Raw genomic sequence first — 22,465 nt, 5'->3', positions numbered from 1 at the left:
CACACTGGCCTCAGTGCCAGCGGCCCTAGAGATCTTACTGGGAAGGAGGAGGTTTCCCAACAGGCCAGGCACAGAGTCAGAGCCAAGAAGGAACACGGCGGGGGGTGGGGGCAGCAGGCTCTAGCCCCAAAGCAAGGCACTCCCCACACTCCCAGAGCAGCCAAATCCAAGGTCATCTCCTCCCAGCCCCAGCAATACTGATGGGCACACTGAGGCACGGGGGACGGGGCGGGGTGGAGAGGAACTCAGGCTTTGAATCAAATCCTAGTCCCATCGTTTATTTGTACCATCACCTTGAGTGAATCACTGCCTCTCTGAGCCTCCATTTCCTCATCTGGGAAGGGACGTAATAATACTAACCCCGGGCTAACTGCATGGCCCCCACCGTGGGTGTTAACAAATAGAGTTGTTATCATTATTACACTGTAGTTGCGCTCTCTATTTAACACCATCCCTAAGGTCACATTGAAAAATCATTAGGCCCTCGGTTTCATGTCACCAGTATTTCCTGAGGTTCTACTATGTGCCAGGCATTCCACTGCCCAACTTGCTAACTCTTGTCTTTTGTAAGAACCCTGTCCCCAGCTGTCTGGCTTCCTCCAGAGCTCCTCCGCACTCTTGCCTCCTTCCTGATGCCAAGCATTTGCTCTTGTTTTTTCTTCCACCCGGATTGCCCTCCTTCCTCCCCTCTGCAAAACCAAATCCCATTTCAATCTGCTGAGACCTGCTCCAGGCCTGTCGCCTGTGGGGGGCCTTCTCTGATTGTCCCAGCGTGGTTTAACACTTAACTGCTCCCAAGTTTCATCTCCCATCTCTTGGGTGGGACCAAGGGCTCCTCCAGAACCAAGACTGGCCCCTTCCTCATCTTGTCTCCACAACGTGGCATGGTCCCCAACTCTGCTGGGCAGGTCTCCCTATACTTATGGCCTATACCGCCTGGGGGAGTGAGGCAGGAACCCAAGCCTGGGCCAGGTTAGATGCTCAGACCCCTGCTGTCTCTCTCCTTGGCCAAGCCACCCTCCCTCATCCCTCTTCAGCCAGCATCCCTGTCTCAGGGTCACCTTCTCCTGGAGGCGTCTCTGGCTCCCAGGAATCATCTTGGTTCAATATTTAACACGTCTTCAAGGTGGTTTTCTTGGGTAGTCTATCTATAGGTCCTGACTCTGGTCTGACTGGACAGGAGGTCTGAGCCCCCAGAACAAAAGTGGCCAGGCTGGGCTCAACAGACACTGACCATGTGTGGGAGTTGGCCCCAGGGACAAAGCATCACAGGAAAAGGGCATCCAGTCAACCAGATAAAACTGACGTAGGGGTTGGAGTATCACAAAGACACAGGCTGAGCCCACTGGGAGGCCTTTCCACCTCTACGCCTGTTTCCTCCTCGGTCAATGGGGATATTGTATAGACCAAGTCAAGGTGGTTTTTGACCCAAAGATGCCATGTAGGCGTGAGGGTCTCATGGTGTTTTCCTGCAGGGCGTCCTTAGGGAAGTCTTCTATTTCCCCCACAGTAAGGGTCGTCAGTGGACCCTGAGCAGCAGAGACGTCATGTTGCGTCCCCAAAGGAAAGGACAGAGGGTACAGAGCCAGGGTAGAGGAGCAGCAAGGGACCGGAGTTGCCTTAGAGAAGAAGGAAGAAGAGAAGAAAGGCAGCCACAGGCCTCTCATGAGCAAGGGCCAGCTAGCATTGCCCAGAACCTGGGGCTCCCCATCCCCCCAGCCTGGCACAGACGCCGAGGCACCCATCCCCTGGTAAGGAGCCCACCTCCAGTTCTTTAGCCAAGACCTGCTCGTTAATCACCAAGGCCTGCCTCTCCCTGCCTTGGCTCTGTCAGGCCATAATAATATATGAATAACATTCATTTATTCACCAACTTCCCACTCAGGAAAAGATATATGGCATTGTAGGAATGGATTTATCCTGACACCCAGCTTTCAGCAAAGTGAGGCTAATTTAAACATTTATGTCAAAGGCTTGCCCCTCCTTTCCCCTCCCCTCCCCATTTTTTTTTTTTTTTTAAATGGTGGGAAGGTGAAAGATGGGAGGAAAGTTGAAAACGCACAAGCCTGCGTGGGGTGAGGGGCAGAGGCAACAGAGAGGAAAAGGGATCTCGGCCGGCTTTCCCTCTGGCCTCACATCCACCATCCACCCTGGCCCGGGCTCTGAAATGGAATCAACACAAGTGGGTGCAGAAGCAACAGCGCTGAATGGGAGGGGAGCTTGGGGGGATGGGGCAGCGTCCCGTTTGGCCGCTATCTGACTGTGCGCCCCTGACAAGCCCGTGCCCCCTCTCCGGCTTCCACTCCCTTGTCTGGGGAGCAGAGGGCCAGGCAAACTAGACACCGTCCAGGTCCTCTCCGGCTGCTGGAGCTGGGTTCTTCTGTCCTCTCCTGTGTGTCTCCTCACCCCTGTGGTCCATCTGCAGGCTCCAGGGAGACAGAGAAGCCCGACTGGGCTCTGCCACAGGCAGTCCTCAGCTGTGGCCAAGATAGCCAGCCTTCCAGGGAAGGAAGCTGAACTGGAAGGAGTTCAGAGCAGGCTGAGGCAGGCAGGGGAACAGCCAGACACTGCCCTCCGCAAAAGGATAGCCTCTGGGGTGGGATGCCTGAGCTCACATCCCTGCTTTCTCATCTACTCTGTGGACTTGGCTGATTGCTCACCCGCTCTGGACCCCCGTTTCCTCATCTAAAAAGTGGTGACATGTGTGCCTACCCCACAGGGTCTTTGGGAGGATCAGATGGGGCGGGTATCCATGAAAAAGCCCCCAGCACCACGCTCAGCACAGAAAAGGAAACGCAGACGACGCCAGCATCACGGTCATCGGGACAGACGGGAGGAACAGAGGGAACTATCTGGGTGAGGTCAGTCTGACCTGAGTCTCCCCAGGGCTTATCCCTACTTCCGCTCAGGCCCAGACCTGTCCAAGTGGTCCCACAGTGGGATCTGCTCCACTCAGCCCTTAGGAGCCCACTAGGCCCCTGGCAAGGCAGCAAGATTTCTCTTCGCTACAGACTGAGACCCAACCAGCCCACCTCCAGTGAGCTAGATGCAAAAGCAAGCAAAATGCTTAACAGCTAGGGTAGGCAAGATGGTATCGGGCAAGGGCTGGGGGCAGGGGTCGGGGGGCAGCCTATAGAAATGAATCACCCCTGTGGGCACACACACATGCAAACACACTCGCACACACCACCTTTCTCATGGCTTCCTCACCCTTCTGTGGCTTCTGGTCTGAGTTTACAAGCCTCTGAATGTCCCCAGGACTGCCCCCCTGAGCCCCAGGGTGAGCTGGTATGCGGGAGACGTACAGACTGGAAGGGCCCTGCTTAGGTCAGAGGCTGAGAGCAGCAGGGAGGGAGGATTCGACCCATCAGGCCCACTAGCCCCACACTGCCAGGGCCAACTTGACCCAAGTGCACCCAAGACCATGGACCACGGCCAAGTTATCCCCAGAGCCCCCATGTCCCCTTCTGAAGAAATGGAGCATCTGCCTTCGGCTCAGGTCATGATCCCGGGGTCCTGGGATGGAGCCCTTGCGTTGGCATCTGTCGGGCTCCCTGCTCAGCGGGGAGCCTGCTTCTTCCCCTCCCTCTTCCCTTCCCCCATTTGTGTGCTTACGTGCTCTCTCTCACCAGCTCATTCGCTCTCTCAAATAAATAAATAAAATCTTCTAAAACAATGGAGCCAATGACGCCAACTTCACAAGGTGGTGGTAAAGAGTAAGTGGGGCCCGTGGGGATGCCGCGAGCCCAGTGCCTGACGCACAGTAGAGGCTCGAGGGGTACCCCTTCCTGCGATGCCCCGCCCCTCACTCAGGAAGAACAGGGACCGCCAAAAGCAGCTCGCATCTCATGCCCCACTGGAGCAGGAGACCCCATTAGACAGTGACCGAGTGGAGCCAGCCTCTGGGGAAAAGGGGACCTGCTTATGTGCGGGCATCAGTTTCTCAGAAATCTTGCTCTAATTGAGTATCCTATTACTACACACTGATTGGTAACACTGCCATTTTAATAGAAGAGTTCCTGTGTTATTTATAAAAGTCATAACTGGACAAACATGCCGGACCCTCTTCCCTGGCCACGCCCTCGGGAAGCCCAGCATCTGAGCCTCACCCTATCCCCAGGACACCACAGATGGGACCCAGGAGGTGGTGACACCCCAAAAACTGACCACCAGGTCTTAAAAGCCTCCTCCTTCCCCAAGCCCGGAGGAAGCTTATTTTGCTCCTCAAAAGGGAGTTTAGCAGTGACTCACACCTATCTCCCCAAAGCAGCTTGCTTCTGTATTGTCACTCAAACACACACCTTGGGACTCCTTCACCCCATGGTGGGTGGAGGGCGCCCACTGGGGTTGAGGAGAGGAACACTGAACAGCCCAGGCTGGCTTTGGGGAGGGCCAAGGAGATGGCATGCGCCAGGCCACTGAGGATGTCCCAAGCCCAGCTCCCAACCCCTACCCAGCAACCCCAGCCTCAATGGGTCTGTCCTAAAAGCAAAGGTTGGGCCATCCACAGGGGTTATCAACTGGGCACCAGGCTCATTGTTTCGCCTGCACTCTGGTTCCCCACAGTCCCCACCTGGACTGTTTCACTCATTTCCCCTCCCGGCCTGGCCTCTGGGAGCTGGAGACCCCCAGGCATCTAGTTCTGGGGTTCCTATCTCTAAATCTGTATCAAGCCCCCCTGTGCTCAGCCTGGGGCTGGGGAAAATGAAGCCCAGGAGAAAGAGGATGTGAATACATCTCGGGGAGGGGTGGGTGCAGTGCAGGTAACCAGACTCACAGCTGGACCCAAATTGGGAATACAACCCAAGAACATACAAGCCACAGAATTTATCACCAAAGGTTTTATTTTGTTGTTGTTGTTAACAAGTTTCCATTTTTAATTCCTGCCATTCTATTAAACCAAACATTTACTGCTAGGTATGGGATGGGACAGTGCTCACATCCGTCACTCAACTGTGAGGGACGAGGCCGCGGCAGCTCAGCCCAGACACAGGACTGCACTCAAAGACTTTTCTAGCGGCCTTGCTGATTAGTACAGGATGAATGTTCTTTGGTCTCAGATTTGGGGGTGTAATAACCAGTTTAAAGGACTGAAGTTGTTATTGTGCAAATATATGTAATGAGCTAAAAGCTTTTTTTTTCTGCTATGATTGCGCTCTTTTTGGTTCAGATACCCACAATCTAGAAATACCATTAATCTGGTCCAGGTCAGGTATGAGACACTGAAGGTAAATAACCTTCCACTGTAATTAAGTTCTAGAAAGAGAGATTCCGACAAGGGTTCTCAAAAGGAAGGGCACCAATGGCTGGGGGAGCCCAGGCAGTTTCCCAGCTCAGGGCATGGAGCCAAGTTCCCCAACTAGCTGCCTGGAGCCCCTTTGCCCAAGAACTCCCCCCAGGACAGTGGTATCAGAGAAAATGACCAGAAGGAGCTCACTGAGGCCCTGCCACATGCCTAACCCCTACAGCTTCCATCTCCGACACATGGCCTCTTTGAGCCTCAGTTTTCCCGTCTGCAAGGTGAGCATAAATGATGGAGTAAGACCTGCCTGGGCAGCAGTGACCAGGGGGCAGGCTCTGCTTCCATTTCCCTCATTCCTGAAGAAAAGGCCCACTGGCCTCCCTGAGACCCTGTTCTAGGCTATGCTGTGTGACCCCACTCTGGGCCCTGACCCTCTCTGCTTTCATGCCTTCCATCTGTGAAATGGGGTTTTATACCCTCTAGAGTCTTTTGAGCCCTAGAACTTGATGATCCAGCCCTGAAATCACCTGGACATGCTTGGCAGTGGCCGCAACAGCCTGAGGCTTCCTGGAACCTAGGGGTAGTGGGTGAAAGGGAACAAGGAGAGGGCCAAGGCAGTGCTAGGTGGCCTTACTAGGTGAAGGCAGAGTGGGCTGAGAGCAGTAACATGAGGATAGGGAGCGCAGGCCAATGTTTCAGGCCCCTTGTGGTGCTGGTCACATCTGGACGGGACTTGGGGCCATGGCACATAACAAGCACATCTTACAGTCAAAGACTCAAATACAAGGGCAAGATACAGTCTCACAGCTCCAGAGGAGCAGGCCTGGGGCAAGCCTCCTCCAGGAAGCCTACCCTGACCACCTTCCTCCCAGGGTGGGGACCCCCTCCCCAAAGCTCTCCAGGTAAGTAAGATAGAATAAGTGCGGCCACAAGAGGAACAGATATCTGCCCAAGATATGGAGCCTTCAAGCCTCCAAGCCTCCGCCCAAGAGATCTGGATTGGAGGCTGAGAAAGCAAAACCAGAGCAGGAAAGCCCTTTGGGGAAGGTACACAGTAGTCAAGACATCAAGCACAAGGTTTTTATCCCAGCAGGAACCCCCTCCTAAACCCAGGTCTCCAATATACCTGGTAAACACCTTTCTACTTCTAATACTCAGTCCATAGGCCCCTTCTTCTAAGACGCCCTCCCTGAACCCCTACCCCAAGAGACATACCACTTCCTCCGCTGGATTGCCCTCTAGCCAAGCAGCCCAATATACTTCTATCTCAGCCCCCGCAGTCCTCCCCACAACATCTGCTTACAGAGCTGCTTCCCCACAGGGCTGGGAGCATCCTGAGGCGGGGAATGGCTCTGACTGCTCTCTGTCACCCCAGTACCAGCTCCGGGACTGTGCCTGACACAGAGTAGGTGCTTACCAGATGTCTAAGGGAGGAACGGAGGACAAGAGGTGAGGAAGCCCAGGAAAACCGCCCAGAAAGGGGGGTGCCTATGGGCTCCCGCCGCCCCAGGCAGGCGTGCCCCGCCCCACCCCGCCCTCGCCTGGTTGGCAAAAGCTGCAGAATTAGGCACAAGTTATAATTAAGACGGGATGTTTGAAGAGAAACATAATCTCCGTTTCCGTGGGATCCGCGGGCACAACAGTAATTAACGTCTCATTAACATTCGCCTAATTAAGCAGTTTATGAAAGTGTATGGATTTGCATACCGCCACACCAAGCTCGCTCAGGCGGCAAAATTAACCCCTCAGGCCCGGGTGGGCCAGGAGCAGCAGGCTGCGGAAGGCCTGGGGAGGAGCGAGGCAGGGTGGTGACACCAGGCAGCAGAGGCAGGGGTTATTGGGGGGGGCAGTGATCACACCTCCCCAGCCCCACCTCCCCAGCCCCTGCTCCCCGCCCAGTGGACAGTCCACCCCTTCCCTCATGCCTCTGCCCACTCCCTGGGCCAAAGTCAGAGTTTCTCAGAAAGGTCCTTTTTAAAGGTGGCTGGTCCCACCACCCCAGGCTTTGCCTGCCCACCCCTGATCAACCTCCGGAAGGAACATTCCTTCCACCTAAAAAAAAAACCTTTTCAGCTCCAGGTACTTCTACCTACAGAGTCTCAGTCAGCACCCCCAGCTCCCTCAGGGCCATGTTAGCACCATTCTACACAGGAGGAGAGGCTCAGAGAGGCCCAGACAGGGCCCAAGATCACAGAGCTGGTAAATGGTAGAACCCCAGGCTCGGTGACCCCAAAGCTCCTTCTGCTGCCCAGACGGCAAGATGCTGGAGTCATGGACATTCTACTGCAGCAGCAACGCCCACGGCCCCGGCCAAGGGGAAAGGCAGGCTGTGCCCCATCACCGCCCCTGAACACCAATTAACCACCCTCCCCAGGGGCCCCTCATCTCCCAGCCCAGTCTCCATGGCTGGAATCAGAGTCACCTATGCCCGGGCTACCACAGAGGCCTTGGTTCTCCAAGGGAGAAAAAGAAAGGGGCCTTTTAGGACGGTGTCAAGGATCAAGTAAAGCATTTCCATCTAAAGCACTTTGAAGCCTTGAGCAATGTATGCACTTGAGCTGCTCATTAATTATCTTACTCCTTGATCCCTGCTCCACGGCAGTCCTGCCTGCCGTTTGTGCACCTGGGATGCCCGGCAGCTCTCGGCCCATCCCAAGGGCAAATTAGGACAACTTTCCTCGGTGGTGACGTAGCAGTATATATCAAGAGCCCGAAAAATGCTCATTCCCAGCAAGCTATAAAAAGCAAGAGCCATAAAGGTGAGAAATTTGACTTTGTTACAACTTAAATCATCGGTGCGACGAGAGACATCACAAAGGGAAAAGACAAGCCATAGACAGACCAGAAGAACGTACCTGCAGTACACACAGCTGGCAAAAAAAATGTGTTTCCAGGCTATATAAAGAACTCGGCAAATCAATAAAAAGACAAATCACCCACTTTTTGTAAAAGGTAAAGAGCAGAAGCAGACACTTGGTGGATGAAGGGACCCAAAGGGCCAACGAAGATGACAAGACTTGCCTCTGCACAGAAGAGTTCCCAGAAATGCCAAGGAAAACTGCAAGACACGCTCTGGACCACTAAGTTGGTGGGGATCCAAAAGGCACGGGGCCGCGTGTTTCCTGGGGCCGTGGAGCAACAGGACCTCTCGTGTGTTGCTGGGGACCGTGGAAGCGGCCACAAGCATTTGGAGAAACAATTTGGCCTTATCTGCCAGAGCTGAAGATGCGCACAGCCTACCACAAAGCGATTCCAGGCCAAGAGAAACTCTCCCACACAGCGCACAAGGAGGACGGACAATGCTCACAGCAGCCTTGTTTGTAAGAGTGAAAAGGGGAGATGCTCTGCACGTTCCCCAGCAGGAGAACAGATCAACGGAGGAGGGGGGGATGTGCAGATTCCCAGCCGCAGCCGGAGCACATGCATTTACACTCACTCCTTTCCAAAACCCCATTACAACAATAAAGGATCTTTTTGTCCGTAAATCCACAAGGACAAAGAATGGGAGAGGAAACAGCAACATAATTTTGGAAGTTGGAAAGCAAATGAGTGAGTGGTAATTGATTTGGCAGAGCTGAGACAGGAGCGTCCCAAATCCCGGCCCTATTACCTGGCAGAACCCACCGGAGGCTCTCAGACACTGGTGGCACCAGGCGACCCTGGACAGAGGAATGAAGGACTGGTTGGAAGGCTACGGAAGAAGCAGGTAGATCCCCAAGAGGGTCCATCCTCAGCTCCGCCCAGGGAAGACTAGAGAGACCAGGCCAGGTGGAGGGAGGGGCCCCCATAGAACATGGTGGGAGCACGGCAAAGTGCAGATGCGGATTCCAGGGCTCAGCCCCAGCCTCCCTTTCCCACCCGGCTCCAAGAGGCTCAGCCATCAGGGCTCCCCAGCCCAGGCAGGCCAGCCACGGGGAAGCACAGCTGTTGAGACTACCCACACACAAGGGCCGCCAGTCAGACTTGGTGCCCACTCCTAACAGGATCTACCAACTGAGTATTCCCAGACATCCGCCAGACCAGCTCAGAGACTTCTGACCATTTTGGCCAAGGCTGTGGGATGGGGCTGGTACAGAGCTGGTGCTCCATGAATCTCTTGCCGAGGGAATTAACTGAGGAAAGCGCTAACAGGAAAGACAGAGTCCCAAACACGCCAGCCAGCAAGGGAACAGGCCATGCAGACAGAAGGAAGCCTAAAGAGATAATCGGGAGAGCTATTACTATCTTCACAGAAATCAAATATAGTATCCCTGAAGCAAGAGCGGGGTACAGCATGTTTTAAAGAGAACATTCAGCAAATAAAAAGGAATCCTTGAAATTTAGCATGTATGCACCAAACACTCTATGAGAAGCGTAGAATGGTAACAGAGAGGAGACCTCCTTGAAACAGGCACAGGAAGGCACGGAGATGTGACAAAGGAGGGGAAGACCAGGAAGTGAGGGGTCCCTCCGGGAAGCACCACATCGGGTTAACTGGGGCTCCAAGAAAGAGAACAGAGAAAATGGAGGTCAGGAAATGGTAAAGGAGTCCATCAAAAACTTGCCCAGAGCTGGAGAACGTGAATTTCCAATTCAAAAGGGCAGGCCCTCAGCAAGGCACAGCACCATGGATTATCAGCACAAGGGAACAGAGCAGGTCCTACAGGCATCCAGAAGGACATGTCCCAGCTGGCGGGCACAGGATCGATGTCCCACCGGCCAGGGAGCCCCCCCACACCAGCCCTGGAAGCAACAGCAAAGCAACGGCTTCAAAGGGAAGGCCCCTGTTAACGTTGTGGGGACGAGATCTCCCTCTGGAGTTCTATACCCAGCCCGACTGTCACAGGGAGGGTCAGCACCAGAGTCTTCAGACAGGCAGTTCTCCAGATACCCCTCCCACGAACCTTCTCTGGAAGGTGTTGGAGGGCTGGTTCTGCCAAAGGAAAAGTGGAAACTAAGAAGGGGAAGATGTGGGATCCAGGAAGCAAGAGGTCCCAGCCCTGAGAGCTCAGTAACAGAACCCTAAGCAATGGAGGTGGGCCATCCCCTATGCCCGTGGCCCAGCCACCGTTCAAATAAACCAGATGGGAGCAGGTCCAAAGGCTCAGGGAGAGCTTCTCCAAGATAAGACTGACACAGTACTTCATGTATTTACTTACATTGAGTACTTTATATTTACCCAACTAGGGAAGAGAGTGGAATTGAATTAGCGATAAGCATAAAAAAGAGAAATTAAGACCCCTTCCCCACTCCAAGAAAAAAACTATTATTAATGCTAGGGAACACAGCCAATCAAGAAAGGAAAAGTCATCAGAGTATTCTACATGGCTCAGCTGGAGAGCTCAGCCAACCAAACATATGGGGTCGGGGGGAGTTGGTGAGAGGTGGTCAACAGAGCTAAATCCTCAGCTTCCACGGTAAAAGTCACTCAGCAACGTCTGAAACTGGAAAACCAAGGAACAGCCGTATAAGCCAGTTGTTTAGAATGAGGGACATCAACACAGAAGTCTGCTCCAGAGTGGCGGCAGATGGCCCACGGAAGGGCAGAGGACTATCAGCTTTTTCACATGGCAAAGCAATTGGCCTCCTCCCACCTCAGTAGGGCCACACTGGGGTCCAAACACCCCCCTCCTCTGACCCCCCCGCCCTGCCCTCCCCTGTGTCCATTGCCCAGAGCACCCCACCCCCCGCACCAGCATCCCACACTCCTGCTCAGCCCCTGCCCCCACCTGTGCTGGGTTTCAACATCTGGGCCCCATTACCTCCTCAAAGGGTCAGACAGGGAGGCCTTCCTCTTCCTCCTCCTCTGCTCTTTGGCTGGGGGGGTCTGCTTCCCAAGCATGGGGGTCTGCCCAAGCCAGCAGCCTACTAAGTTTTTCTATCTGTCATTTAACAAATAGTTCTTAAGCACCTCCTCTGTCCCAGGCCCCAGGGATAGGGCTGGGAAAAAGGCAGCAGAGTATGAAGAAAAGAAAGCAATAAGCATAAACTGAAGGAAGAACCATGTGGGAAGAGAACCAGGTCTGCAGAGGGAGAACTTGATTTCTTCAGAAACAATGACCCTGAGGGGCTTGCTCGGACAGTGACAGGGACAGGACATCTGGGCTTGGAGAAGGGAGGAAGGGAAAAGGTGGTAGGAAGGGGGGACCAGAGATTCTGCAGCCCAGCCCCAGCTCTGTTTTGCCTCCCCATTTTTGCTCCCCACGCATCACATTACCCTGGCCAAGCCCAGAGCCAGGCTTGTGAGAGGACAGCAGGAAAGAGAAATCCTGGCCCAAGCTTTCAGTGGAAATGGATGCCCACCTTGCCAGGGTGATCTACATCCTCAATTCATTCCCCACTCAGGTCAGATGAGGCACGGCTGCCATGAGGGAAGCAAGGGCAGCAGGGTGTGGGCACAGGTTCCCTATGTCAGGGAGTCCTCTCTGCCTGGAGCAGCCATTTACCACACGTGTCTTCCTGCCCTGTCCTTTCCCCTAAGCTTGGCTTTCACTCAGGCCTCCCCTGCTCAAGATCTTTCCATGGGTCCCACAACTCTCGGGAACAGTTTATGGGTCCTGCCATGTAGTAGTGGCCAAGCCTATGGCCACAGAGCTGAATCAGGGACTAATCCTGACCAGAACAGAGGAGGTCGTCTGAGGCAGGGCAGAGCCCAGAGAGGGAAACCTCTATCAGCCACCACAAAGCCAGCAAAAGCCTCCAGAGGGATCACATTGAAACCAGCCTGAGGACGAATGGAAATCTGCTAAGAGCTCATACAGAGGAAGGAAACCCCACCAGGCCTGTTCCCACCTCCAGGCCTTTGCTCTTGCTGGACCACCTGCCTAAAGGGTCCTCCCTTCTCCAGCCTGGTTAACCTACTCCAAGTTCCCCTGAGGTTACTGTTTCAACCAGCCTTCTATGACCTCTCGCATTCCCCCCACCCCGTGACTTGGGCCTTTTTCTTTCCTCCCCCAGCACATAGTGGGTACTCTGGGAGACCTGTTGGCCAACAGAGTGATCAGGATCAGCAAGGGGGAGGGAGGGTACATTCTTCCTCCCACTTGGCCATACCCCGATAATGAGCTGAGCAATGTCAAAACCAACTAGGGTCAAGGACAGAGGCAAGGGGATTGCTGTGGTGACAGGTAAGGAAAGAGCGCCAGCTCCTCAGTACCCCAGCTGGTGGACAGCACCCATTCTGACAGGGTTGGACAATGGTCATCCACTCACTGGCCTTGTGCCCCACCCCCGCCCCACACCAGGATCAGAGACAGTACAAAGAGGAGGGGCCGGAGAGGGTCTGAAATAACCACCATCACCCAGGACCTGCTAAAGGCCTCACAGCACCCCATGTAAGACCTGCCTCTCTTTCATGCTTGCTCTGTGCTAGATGAGCAACACATATGCACTTAATTCTGAGACCCTGATTTTCCAAGTGCAAACACTGAGGCCTAGAGAGGTTTAGGGAATTATCCACAGTCACAGTGTGGGAAGAAGTGGGGCTAGGATCTGGGCTCCAATATGCCAGCCTGGAGAGCTTGGTTCTCAGGGGCTGCCTGAGATGCAGGTCCTCAGGACCATATGACTCGGCACCTGAGTCCTAGGAAGCAGATACAACCCTGGTGCTCTGAGCTGCAGTGGAGGACCCCATGGCACCTCTTCCCAGGCTTAGCTGCAGAGAGGCAGGCCCCAGAACCAATGCCTTCCTCCCAGGGAGAGAAACTACTGAGTGCTGGGTGCTTGGTGAATCTTCACGACTGCCCAGAGCACTGGATCATTGTTGCACTTATAGATAGGGAAACTGAGGCTCTGGGAGGCCAAGGGACTCAGTCAGGTAATCCACTAGGAAAGAGATTCAGACCCAAACCTGACTCCACACTATCAGGAGCCCTTCCCTGGGAATATCTTATCCTCCTCCACTTGGCTGGCCCTGGACTAGGACTAGACTAGGACTAGGACAGGCACTCCTGGCCTGGCCCAGAGGGAGCATCTAGACACCACCACCTTCTATCCCTACCCAGAGCAGTCAGACGGATGGGCCCCAAAGGAGTGGACTGGCTACCAGCCTCAGGCCCCTGAAGTGACCATGGCAACCCTTCTCTGCCCTCAAGTCACCCAGAAAGCCAAATCCTTCCCCACCCCATCCCACTCCCAACAGATCACCTCTGCTTTGCCCACAGGTACCTGGGTGAGTGAGACAGGGTCAGATAGAGGAAGAGGACACACAGAGGTGGGTTGACAGCACCACAGTCCTGAGAGGAGGAGTAAGCCCCCTTCTAGAGTTGGGGTTGAGCCAGGGGCTCAGAGGGTCCCTTCCAAATTCCTTGATGTTTGACCCTGGGCCTCCAAAGGTCCGTGATGCTAAAATCTCATGCTTCTGGAAATTTTATATCAGCTACCAAAATCACACAACCTCCTACTTATGCCCCCCATCACCCAAACAGGAAGTGGGGTTTTCACCCACTTTTCTCCTAGGAAACAGAGATCTGCCCAAGCCCCAGGGATGACAGGCCAGCCAGGGTCTCACTCTGGTGCCCTAACTAGGGCTGCTGTGCACTGAGTCCACAGCCCGCATGTCCTCATGCTTCAGAGTGTCCCATGAATCTGTCCACAACAGATTCCTCTGACCCAGAAAACCCAGGGTCTGAGAGCCATTACTTTGCAGTAGGGATTCTCCATAGATTGTCCCCTAGGGTAGGAAAAAAGCCCCCATCCTCGCCCTGCCTTCCAAGACCCTCCTTAATCTCCACAGACAAAGGCTCTCAGTTGCTCACTGAGACCCCCGAGGAGAAGCAAGGGAGGCTTGACCTCTGGGCCCGGAAAGCTGGGCCAAGAACCCTGAGGCCCAAGAAGTCCCAGGGACTGGACTGAGCCCAGAAACTACTGCCAGCCCATGGTCTGCTTGTCAACAAGGTGTGACTGGGCCCATTCCACAGATGCAATAACTCAGGAAGGAAGATTCCAGGCTTCACTACACATCCTGGGTACAAGGTACCTGCTGCCATCTCAGCTCTGGCCCTGAGACACTGCGGGGGACTGGGCAGGTCGCCTGCCTCTTTGACCTTGAGTTTCTCTCTGTTCAGGGCATCCTCTATGTGGAGAGACAAACACTGGGGCCTACCTCAGGATTGGTGTGACCACAGATGCTTCGGGGCCAGGGCTGGCCTGGATCCACAAAACCGCCGGCCTTCCCTAACTTGTGCTGTCCCCAGCCCTGGGAGTGATGTGACTGGACTCCCACATCCCCTGGGTCAGGCAGGAAGACACAGAGCTTGGTGTCAGCCCAGACTCAAATGTCACACACCAACACCTAGAATTCTGAAGGGGTGGGAGACAAGTCTTTGAACTTCCCTTGACCTAGGTCTCCTCATCCATAAATGGAGGCCATAAGAGCTCCCCTAAAAGGAGGGGACGTGTGTGAGCAGGCAAAACATGAGGCCCAGGAGGGGGGCCTCTACCCAGGCCTCTCTATCCAGTCCGCCTGCCCCCACAACCCCCACCCCGGGTCCTCCCACCCTGACACCTCAGCTTCTACTTTTGATGCCCCAAATCCACAGACATGGGGCGGGGAGGAGTAGGGGGGGTGCACTATGTAGTTTAAAGTAAAGTGGAATTTGCCTCTCATTAAAATGAAGTTTGTCACCTCTATCATAAATTGCCCTTCTCGGCTGCAGAAAAAAGGTCCATTAACACTTTTTTTCCTGCTCCAAATGAGGCAAGAGTGGGTAGGTTTGAAAATCCCCGTGGGCAGTAAAAAAGCCAGAAAAGCCCTCTCCCCCACCACCTCCAGCTGCCCCCCCAGAAGCCAAAAAATCATTGTAATTATCTGTCTGGGAGCGGGCTTGGGGAGAGTGCCTTAGCATGGTTCGTTAAGGCGCTAATTAGCAGGAACCGGCTTGGCTACGGGAGTTGGGGGACCCCGGGAGCGGGCTTCAGTCTCTCCCTCCCCTCCTACCATCCCCCAGCCTTCTGCAACCCAGTCTCACCTGGTTCTCAGGCATCTGTTCCCAGGACCCAGCTCCCCCGGTGGCCCTCTCCCTTGAGGCCTCGGTCTCCACCTCTGAGCTATGGAGGCCAGCCTACGTGATGCCTGGGCCCCACGGAGCCGTGGAGACTCTATTCCTGGGAGGCTCTGTCTTAGACAGAGCAGAGCACAGACAAAGCAGGCTGGTGGGAGCAAGAGTCTGCCTAGAGCTCCAAGTACATTCAATTCTGATATTGTAACAGCGATGACCAACATTTAATATGCGCCTACTATGTGCAGGGCTTGATTCAATAGACTCATTCCGTCTTGACACCAGACCCCTCGAGGCCATCCCTCCCAAGATTTTTTTTTTTTTACTAAAGATTTTATTTATTGATTTGACAGACAAAGAGCACAAGTAGGCAGAGAGAGGGGGGGAAGCAGGCTCCCTGTTGAACGGAGAGCCTGATGCAGGGCCTGATCCCAGGACTCTGGGATCATGACTAGAGTCGAAGGCAGAGGCTTAACCCACTGAGCCACCCAGGCGCCCCCCTCCCAAGATTCTTAACAGATGAGGAGGCTAGTCTCAGCCAAGTTTGTGGTAGCTAACGGGTGACATCTGCACAAAGGCAGCCAGACTGAGCCCCACTCCCACCAACCCACCCTGGAAGCCAAGGCACCCCAGCCCCTGATGCCAGCCCCATGCAGGAAGGAACAATAATTCCCCGGCTCTCAGCACCTTCTGACACAAGGGGCCTTAGGAGACAGGAACAATCATTACATGGTGATACACGGGAACAAAGGCACTCGCTAGGAGTCACACAGCCCAAGAGAATGAGGAGTTTGAGAATAGGATTCTTGGGGCAACTGGGTGGCTCAGTGGGCTAAGCCTCTGCCTTCAGCTCAGGTCATGATCTTAGGGTCCTGGGATCAAGCCCCGCATTGGGGTCCCTGCTTGGTGGGGAACCTGCTTCCCCCTCTCTCTCTGCCTCCTCTCTGCCTACTTGTGATCCCTCTGTCTGTCAAATAAATAAATAAAATCTTTAAAAAAAAAATAGGGCTCTTGACCCCACTTCATAGCCCTGGAAATTCACTTGGGGCCAACCAGCCCCTCTCCAGAGGCCCTGCCCAGAGCAGAGCTCCTCAGTGTCCTCACCCTAAGGACCCCCCCAAGGAGCAGCTACTCTTCCTGTGCCCAGAAGCCCACCCCCCAGCCCCCACCTCCACCCCACTCCAGTTTCCTCAGGGGCCAAGCCCCACCCACCCTTCCTTAAATCTTGAGACCACAGCTCGGGCTCCCTCCAGCCCCCAGTAAGCAACATCCTCTTGAATCCCACAGCTCCAAAGGGGTCTCCAAGTCATGAGTTCCGGACAGGCCCAGAAAGCCTCCCAAGCTCTGACCACCAGAGCAGCAGATACACGACCCCACATGGGGAGCCCGCCCCAGCCTGCTGTCCTCCTCAGCGGCTCCCAAGGCAGGAGGCTCCCACTCTGATCCCTGCCCAGCCAGAGCGCCCTTTCTGGGGAGAACAGGCACAGGGAGCTAGAGGCCATGGTGGGGCAGTTGGGGGTGGTGAGTGTGTGCAGGGAGGGTGCCTTGATTTCCCAGAAAGTTCTCTCAGCTCCTCAAGTAAGCAGGAGAGTGTGGGCTCTCACTCCCATGAAACACAGAGCTGGAACCGGCTGCCCTCGCCACACCTGACAGGTAGCCTCCCCTGCCCGATGCCCACTCAGTCCCCAGCCAAGCGCTCCAGCCCCCTGCCTGCCTCACTCAGGGCCACTGCCCCTCCAACACCCTGCAAGGTTTCACTTTTGAGTTTTTTTTAATTAGCAGAGGGGAGTGAGTAGAGGGATGGGTGAAAGAGGTGAAGGGAATTAAGAGTATGTTTACCATGATGAGCACTGAGTAACGAACAGAAGTGTGGAATGGCTGTGTTGCACAGCTGACACTAATATAACACAGTAGGTTAAGCACCTGCCAGGTTAGAGACCACTCACACGTGCCGGGATGCCAGAAGTCACACGGCTCCAGCCCCCAGCACTCGGTGCACACACACAACACTCACAACACTCACAGACGCATTTCCGGTGCCTACCCCCCAAGCAGAGCCTGAGTGCCCACCACATGCACGGCCCAGCGGCTCCCCCAGCTCAGGCCAGTCATGTCAGTAATGAGGGCAGCAGGCCAGTAGGTCATGGAGCCCATGGCTCTTCAGAGGCTGTGGATGAAAAGAAGCTTGCTGACCCCAGGCTGACCCCTGACCTTGCTCACGGAGCTCATCGATCCACGCTCCTGGAGTTGTGGCCTCACCCTTCCCCCGGCTCCAACTATCTATGGAGCCAAGTGGCCAAGAGGGTCTGGAGTCAGGGTCCAGTGTCAGGCCCTAAGGTTCCCCCTCAGCAGCTCCCAGGCCAGAGCCCCGGTGCTCCTGGTTCCTGCCCCAGAGAGGCCGAGAGCTTCAGATGGAGTCACACAGCGCATCAGGGCCGTGCTGGCACTGGAACACAGGTCATGAGCCACCTGTCCATCTGTAACTCTAACTGGAATCCCCCTCCCTGAACCTGGGGCTCAGGTGCGATGCAGATCATGAGTGGAGCAGAGCCACGGGCCCAATGCTCAGGTTATGGGCCTGCTTATTTCCAAGAACTCAGGATGGCAGGGCCTCAGGCCATGAAGGACAGGCCCAAACCTGCCTCTGTCTCCATTTCTCCATTTTCTCCCCAGGAATTTCTTCCCCAGTCTCCTTGGCCATGCCCATCAAGCTCCTGCTTGCATACTTCTGATGACAGCAAGCTCACCACCACTCAAAGCAGCCTGTGCATCTGTAACCCTAATCAGAATCCCCCTCCCTGGACTGAGCTCTGCTCTGAAGCAGCTGGTCCCCATTGCAGGCCAGGCTTTGGGGGGCAGACTTCTGGCCCCTCAGAAATTTCTGGACAAGTGCTGCCCCCGAGCCTGTCATTTCCAGCTCGCAGATCCCAGTCCTCCCGGCCTTCCGCCTCCTGGTTTGTGTGCACTGAGTGTCCCTGGAGGGCTCCAGGCTGGACCACCGACTGGCTGGGTAGCTGAAGGCTAGCTCCTCCTATTCTCTGAAATGAGACCACTTGGATAAAGCCCTCACCCCCAGAGGCTCTGGCCGTGTGGCCCCATCACACTCAGCCAGGGACAGAGTGGCCCATTCCAGGTATGTCTGAGCCGTCCTAGTCATCAACTCCTTCACACCGACTTCGCTGCTCCTTGTGATAGAGCCTCCCCTACCTGGATCAAGGCTCTCCAGCACTCTCACTGATGTATTTGCCTCTCTAGGCCTAGAACATTTTGCAGGTGCGTCCCACGTGCCCATCACTAGAGTTAGGGAAGGCCTGTAACTTCATAATGTCTCCCTGACAGCTTGGCTTCTCTCTGAGGTTGGCCTCGGGCCAGAGGCTAGCGGCTGGAGAATCTCCTCCAGACCCTGGCCAGCAGCAGGCTCCCCACTGTCCCCCCAGATACCCGGTTCCAAGCCCCGATCCCTCCCTCGGCATTCCCACCATGCCTTCATTGTATCCCGCTGTCCCCGAGCCCCAGGCCTGGTGAGTTACAGCCCATCCATCCCTCCCAATGTCCCCACCACTGCCACCATGGGCCCATATTACCGCGTGCACATCTGTCAGCCCTTGGCCGCCAACCGCCGCCACCGTTTCCAGGGAGACAGACTCGGTTTATGACATTATCAGAAAGTCCGGCCCCTCCCTCCCCCTCCCAACCCCTCCCACCGCCTCCCTTTATGAGGACAGAGATTTGGGCTGTAAATATCACCACATGTCTTCCCTGCAGACTCCAACGGGGCCTGAATGGATGCCGCCGCTGAGGCCGCGGAACCCCACACAGGGAGCCGCAGCTAGCTAATGGACATGTGAAGTCTTCTCTGGCTGCCCTGGCCACATCCCACCACACCCAGGGTCACTGGAGAGTCCCCAGCCCCGGTTCGTCCATGCACCATGCCCTTGCTGCCCCACAAGCCCTAAGACAGAATCTGCTCCCAGTAGAAGTGGCCTGGGGGATGGGCACTTGCCCTGGGCTTTGATGGGAAAAAGGAAAGGGAGCTGACCCCAGCTGAGCCCCCAGCTTGGGGGCCCCAACATTACAGGCCCTTTCCATATCAGCCACCAAGCCCTCTCCCAACAGCCCTGCAGGCAGCTAGCATGAGGAAGAAAAAAACAGAGACTCTAAGGTCACATAGCTGGTCAGTCTGTGGGGGAGCAGGGATTCGAACCCCAAACCATGAACTGTCAAGCTCTTCCCCACAGTCCTGGCTTCCCCAGGCCTGAGGGTTAAAAACCAGACATGTTCTAAGTGTTTTCACATGTTTCTATGCACTAATGTCAGCCTCGGGGTGGCCCCCGGGGCCAGCACCACTAATTCACCCAATTTACAGACAGAACACTGAGGCCCAGGCAAGGCCATGGGACCAGCTTGCGGGTGGGGGAGCCAGGATGCAAAGCAAGGCAGGCTGGCCTCCGAGCCCAGCTCGTGAGGGCTCTGCTCGGAGCAGCCTTCTAGCCTGACCAAGGGAGGCCTGCCCACCACCCCGGAGGGCTCGGCCCCTTCCTCAGAGCCCGCCCTGCAGAGACATCCCCCCACTGAGATAACATTAGAGGCCAGAAGGCCCAGCCCGGCCATACTGCAGGCGTTTCCTGATGCCTTCCCACGCCCCCACCCCTTCACACTCCCCCGGGCTTCAGTCAGCTCCAAGGGCAGGGCAGGCAGGTGGTCAGTAGAGACAATCTGACTCCCAGCATCGCTATCCTCACAGTGGTTTAATGCACTCATGTGGGCCCTCCGACCCCACAGCCCGCAGGTGGGCACACACCCCTCTCTCTCGGGGCCAGGACATGGTGGGGGCTGGAGGGCACCCCACCTGCGCACTCCCCAGGCGAGTGACCCCTGCACCGTCTCCCTAGGGCTGCTGTAACAATCACCACAGGCCGGTGACTTACAACACAGGGACTTAGCCTCCCACCAGTTCTGGAGCCCGATACTCGGAAACTGGTTTCCAGGGACCCAAACCACCATGTAGGCAGGGCTGGCTCCCTCTGGAGGCGTTCGAGGAGAATCCGAGCCCGGCTTCTTCCAGGATCTGGTCGGTGACTGCCAGGACTCCTTGGCCTGTGGCCACATCACGCCAGTCTCTGCCACAGTGGCCACTTGGCCTTCTTGTCTCTGTAGTCAAGCTCCTTCTGCCTCCCATTCTAAGGACGCAAGGGGCGGCGGACCGCCCCCCACCCTCCGCCCCGGAGAACCTGCCCATCCCAAGATCCTGAACGTCACCACGTCGAAAGAGACTTTTGCCATACAAGGTAACTTGCCCAGGTTTGGGAAATTAAGACACAGATGTGTCTGGGAGGCATCCTTTAACCCACCACAGTCACCAACGAGCTACTGGACACCCACCCCAGACAACTCAGATGGACCTCGCCCTGCCATGATCACAGCTGAGTGCCTCGTTTTACCCCAAGCCTGATCCTGCTGGCTTCTCCTTTCAGGTAATGAAATCCCCATCTACCCAGCACTCAAACCGTGGGGTCAGCACTTAGCTCCCCTCTTTCTCTCACCCCCACCACTGACCCACCACAAGCAAGTCTTGTTGGGTTTACCTTCAAAATCGATCCAGAATCTGAACACTTCTAGCCACCCCCACGGCCAGCACCGTGGTGCCAGCCCCCAGCCCTCCCTCCCGATTCCTGCCGCAGCCTCCTCCTTGGGTACCTGCCTCCCACGATTTTCGAAACGCCGCAGCCAGAGGGACCCTGAGACACAAGTCACAAACCCCACAGTGACTGCTGTGTCACTCAGAGCTAACACAAAAGTCCTTACAAAGGTTCTTCAAGTTCTGATCATGATTGCTTTCCAGTATCAGTTCCCACCCTCTCTCCCCTTCCCCTTCTTCTCCTGCCACTAGAGCCTCCTCCCTGTTCTGCACACAGACCAGGCCAGCTCCCACCTGGGAGTACTTGTTCCCTCAGCCTTCAACATTCTCCCCATGTAGCCACAGGTCTCCTTTACCTCCTCCAGGTCTTTACCTAAAAGTCACCTTTTCAGCAGGGTACCCCTACCCTTCACATTTCCTCTCCCCTCTTCCCTGATGTTCTTCTACTTGACATTATCACCAACACAACACATGCCTTGCTTACCCAACTTGTTGAATGTTAGCTCCATGACGACAAGCCTCCCGGGTCCAGTCTCCCACAACTAGTAGGTTCTCAATAAATAATCATCCATTCATTCACTCCACAGATAAGGACAGGACCGAGACACTGAGGAGGTACTGGGACCCCACGGTGAATGAGACACAGCCCCTGACAAGGCCCATCCGGGGTGTTAAGCACAGTGGCAGGGAAGCCCAGAGTGTCGTGGGGGTTCAGAGTAAGGAGGGACCAACTCAGCCCAGGGGATTGGGGAAGGCTGTGCGTAGGAGGGCTCTGCAGGATAAGTAGGAGTTTACTGACTGGATGAGGAGAGAGTCTATACCTGGCAGAGGAACAGAACATACAGAAACAGGGAACAAAATAATAAGACCAGAATAATAAGGGGCAGGAGTTGGAAATTCCCCCAAACTGTGGCCCCAGCCAGGGAGGCGTGAGCTCGCCATGTCATCATGGAGCCCCTGGTATACCCAGGACAATGCTCCAAGGGAGGAGACCTTGGGAGAAATCAAAGCCAGCGATTTGCAACAAATGCCAGAGCATGCTGCTTCACTGTAGCCAGGGGACAGGAGAACGGGGATGGCCCCCTGTGGACCAAATTAAGTCCCCCAAAATTTCTATGCTGAATCGCTAACCCCTCACTAAGACTAAAATTATTTGGAGTAAGGAAATAATCAAAGTTAGATAAGTCAAGTCCTACTGTGATAGGATTAGCATCCTATGAACACTAGACAGCAGAAAATCTCTTCATCCCTGTCTTTCTCTGTCATGGGAGCACACAAGAAAGCAGCCATCTGCAAGCCCGAAAGGGGGCTCCCCAGAATCTAACAGTGCTGGCGCCCTCATCTCAGACCTCCAGCCTCCAGAGCTGCGAGAAAATTACCATCTGTTGTTTAAGCCACCCGGTCTATAGAACCTTGTTAGAACAGCCAAGCAGGCTAAGGCAGTGGTGAAGTCAAGGGGGACTTCCTGGAGGAGACATGATTTGGGATTGTCCTATGGCTCAGAGACAGGCCAGATTCTGGCCAGCTAGAACTGTGGCCACACACCGGACCCCAGCCAAGGCTTATCCTTCACTAGACCTGAAAAGCCTCGGCAATTTCTTTGGAATT

Source organism: Neovison vison, chromosome 13 (assembly GCF_020171115.1).
Source record: "Neovison vison isolate M4711 chromosome 13, ASM_NN_V1, whole genome shotgun sequence".
Taxonomy (NCBI): Eukaryota; Metazoa; Chordata; class Mammalia; order Carnivora; family Mustelidae; genus Neogale; species Neogale vison.
The sequence above is the reverse complement of the archived record's forward strand: the minus strand, read 5'-3'. Positions refer to the sequence as shown.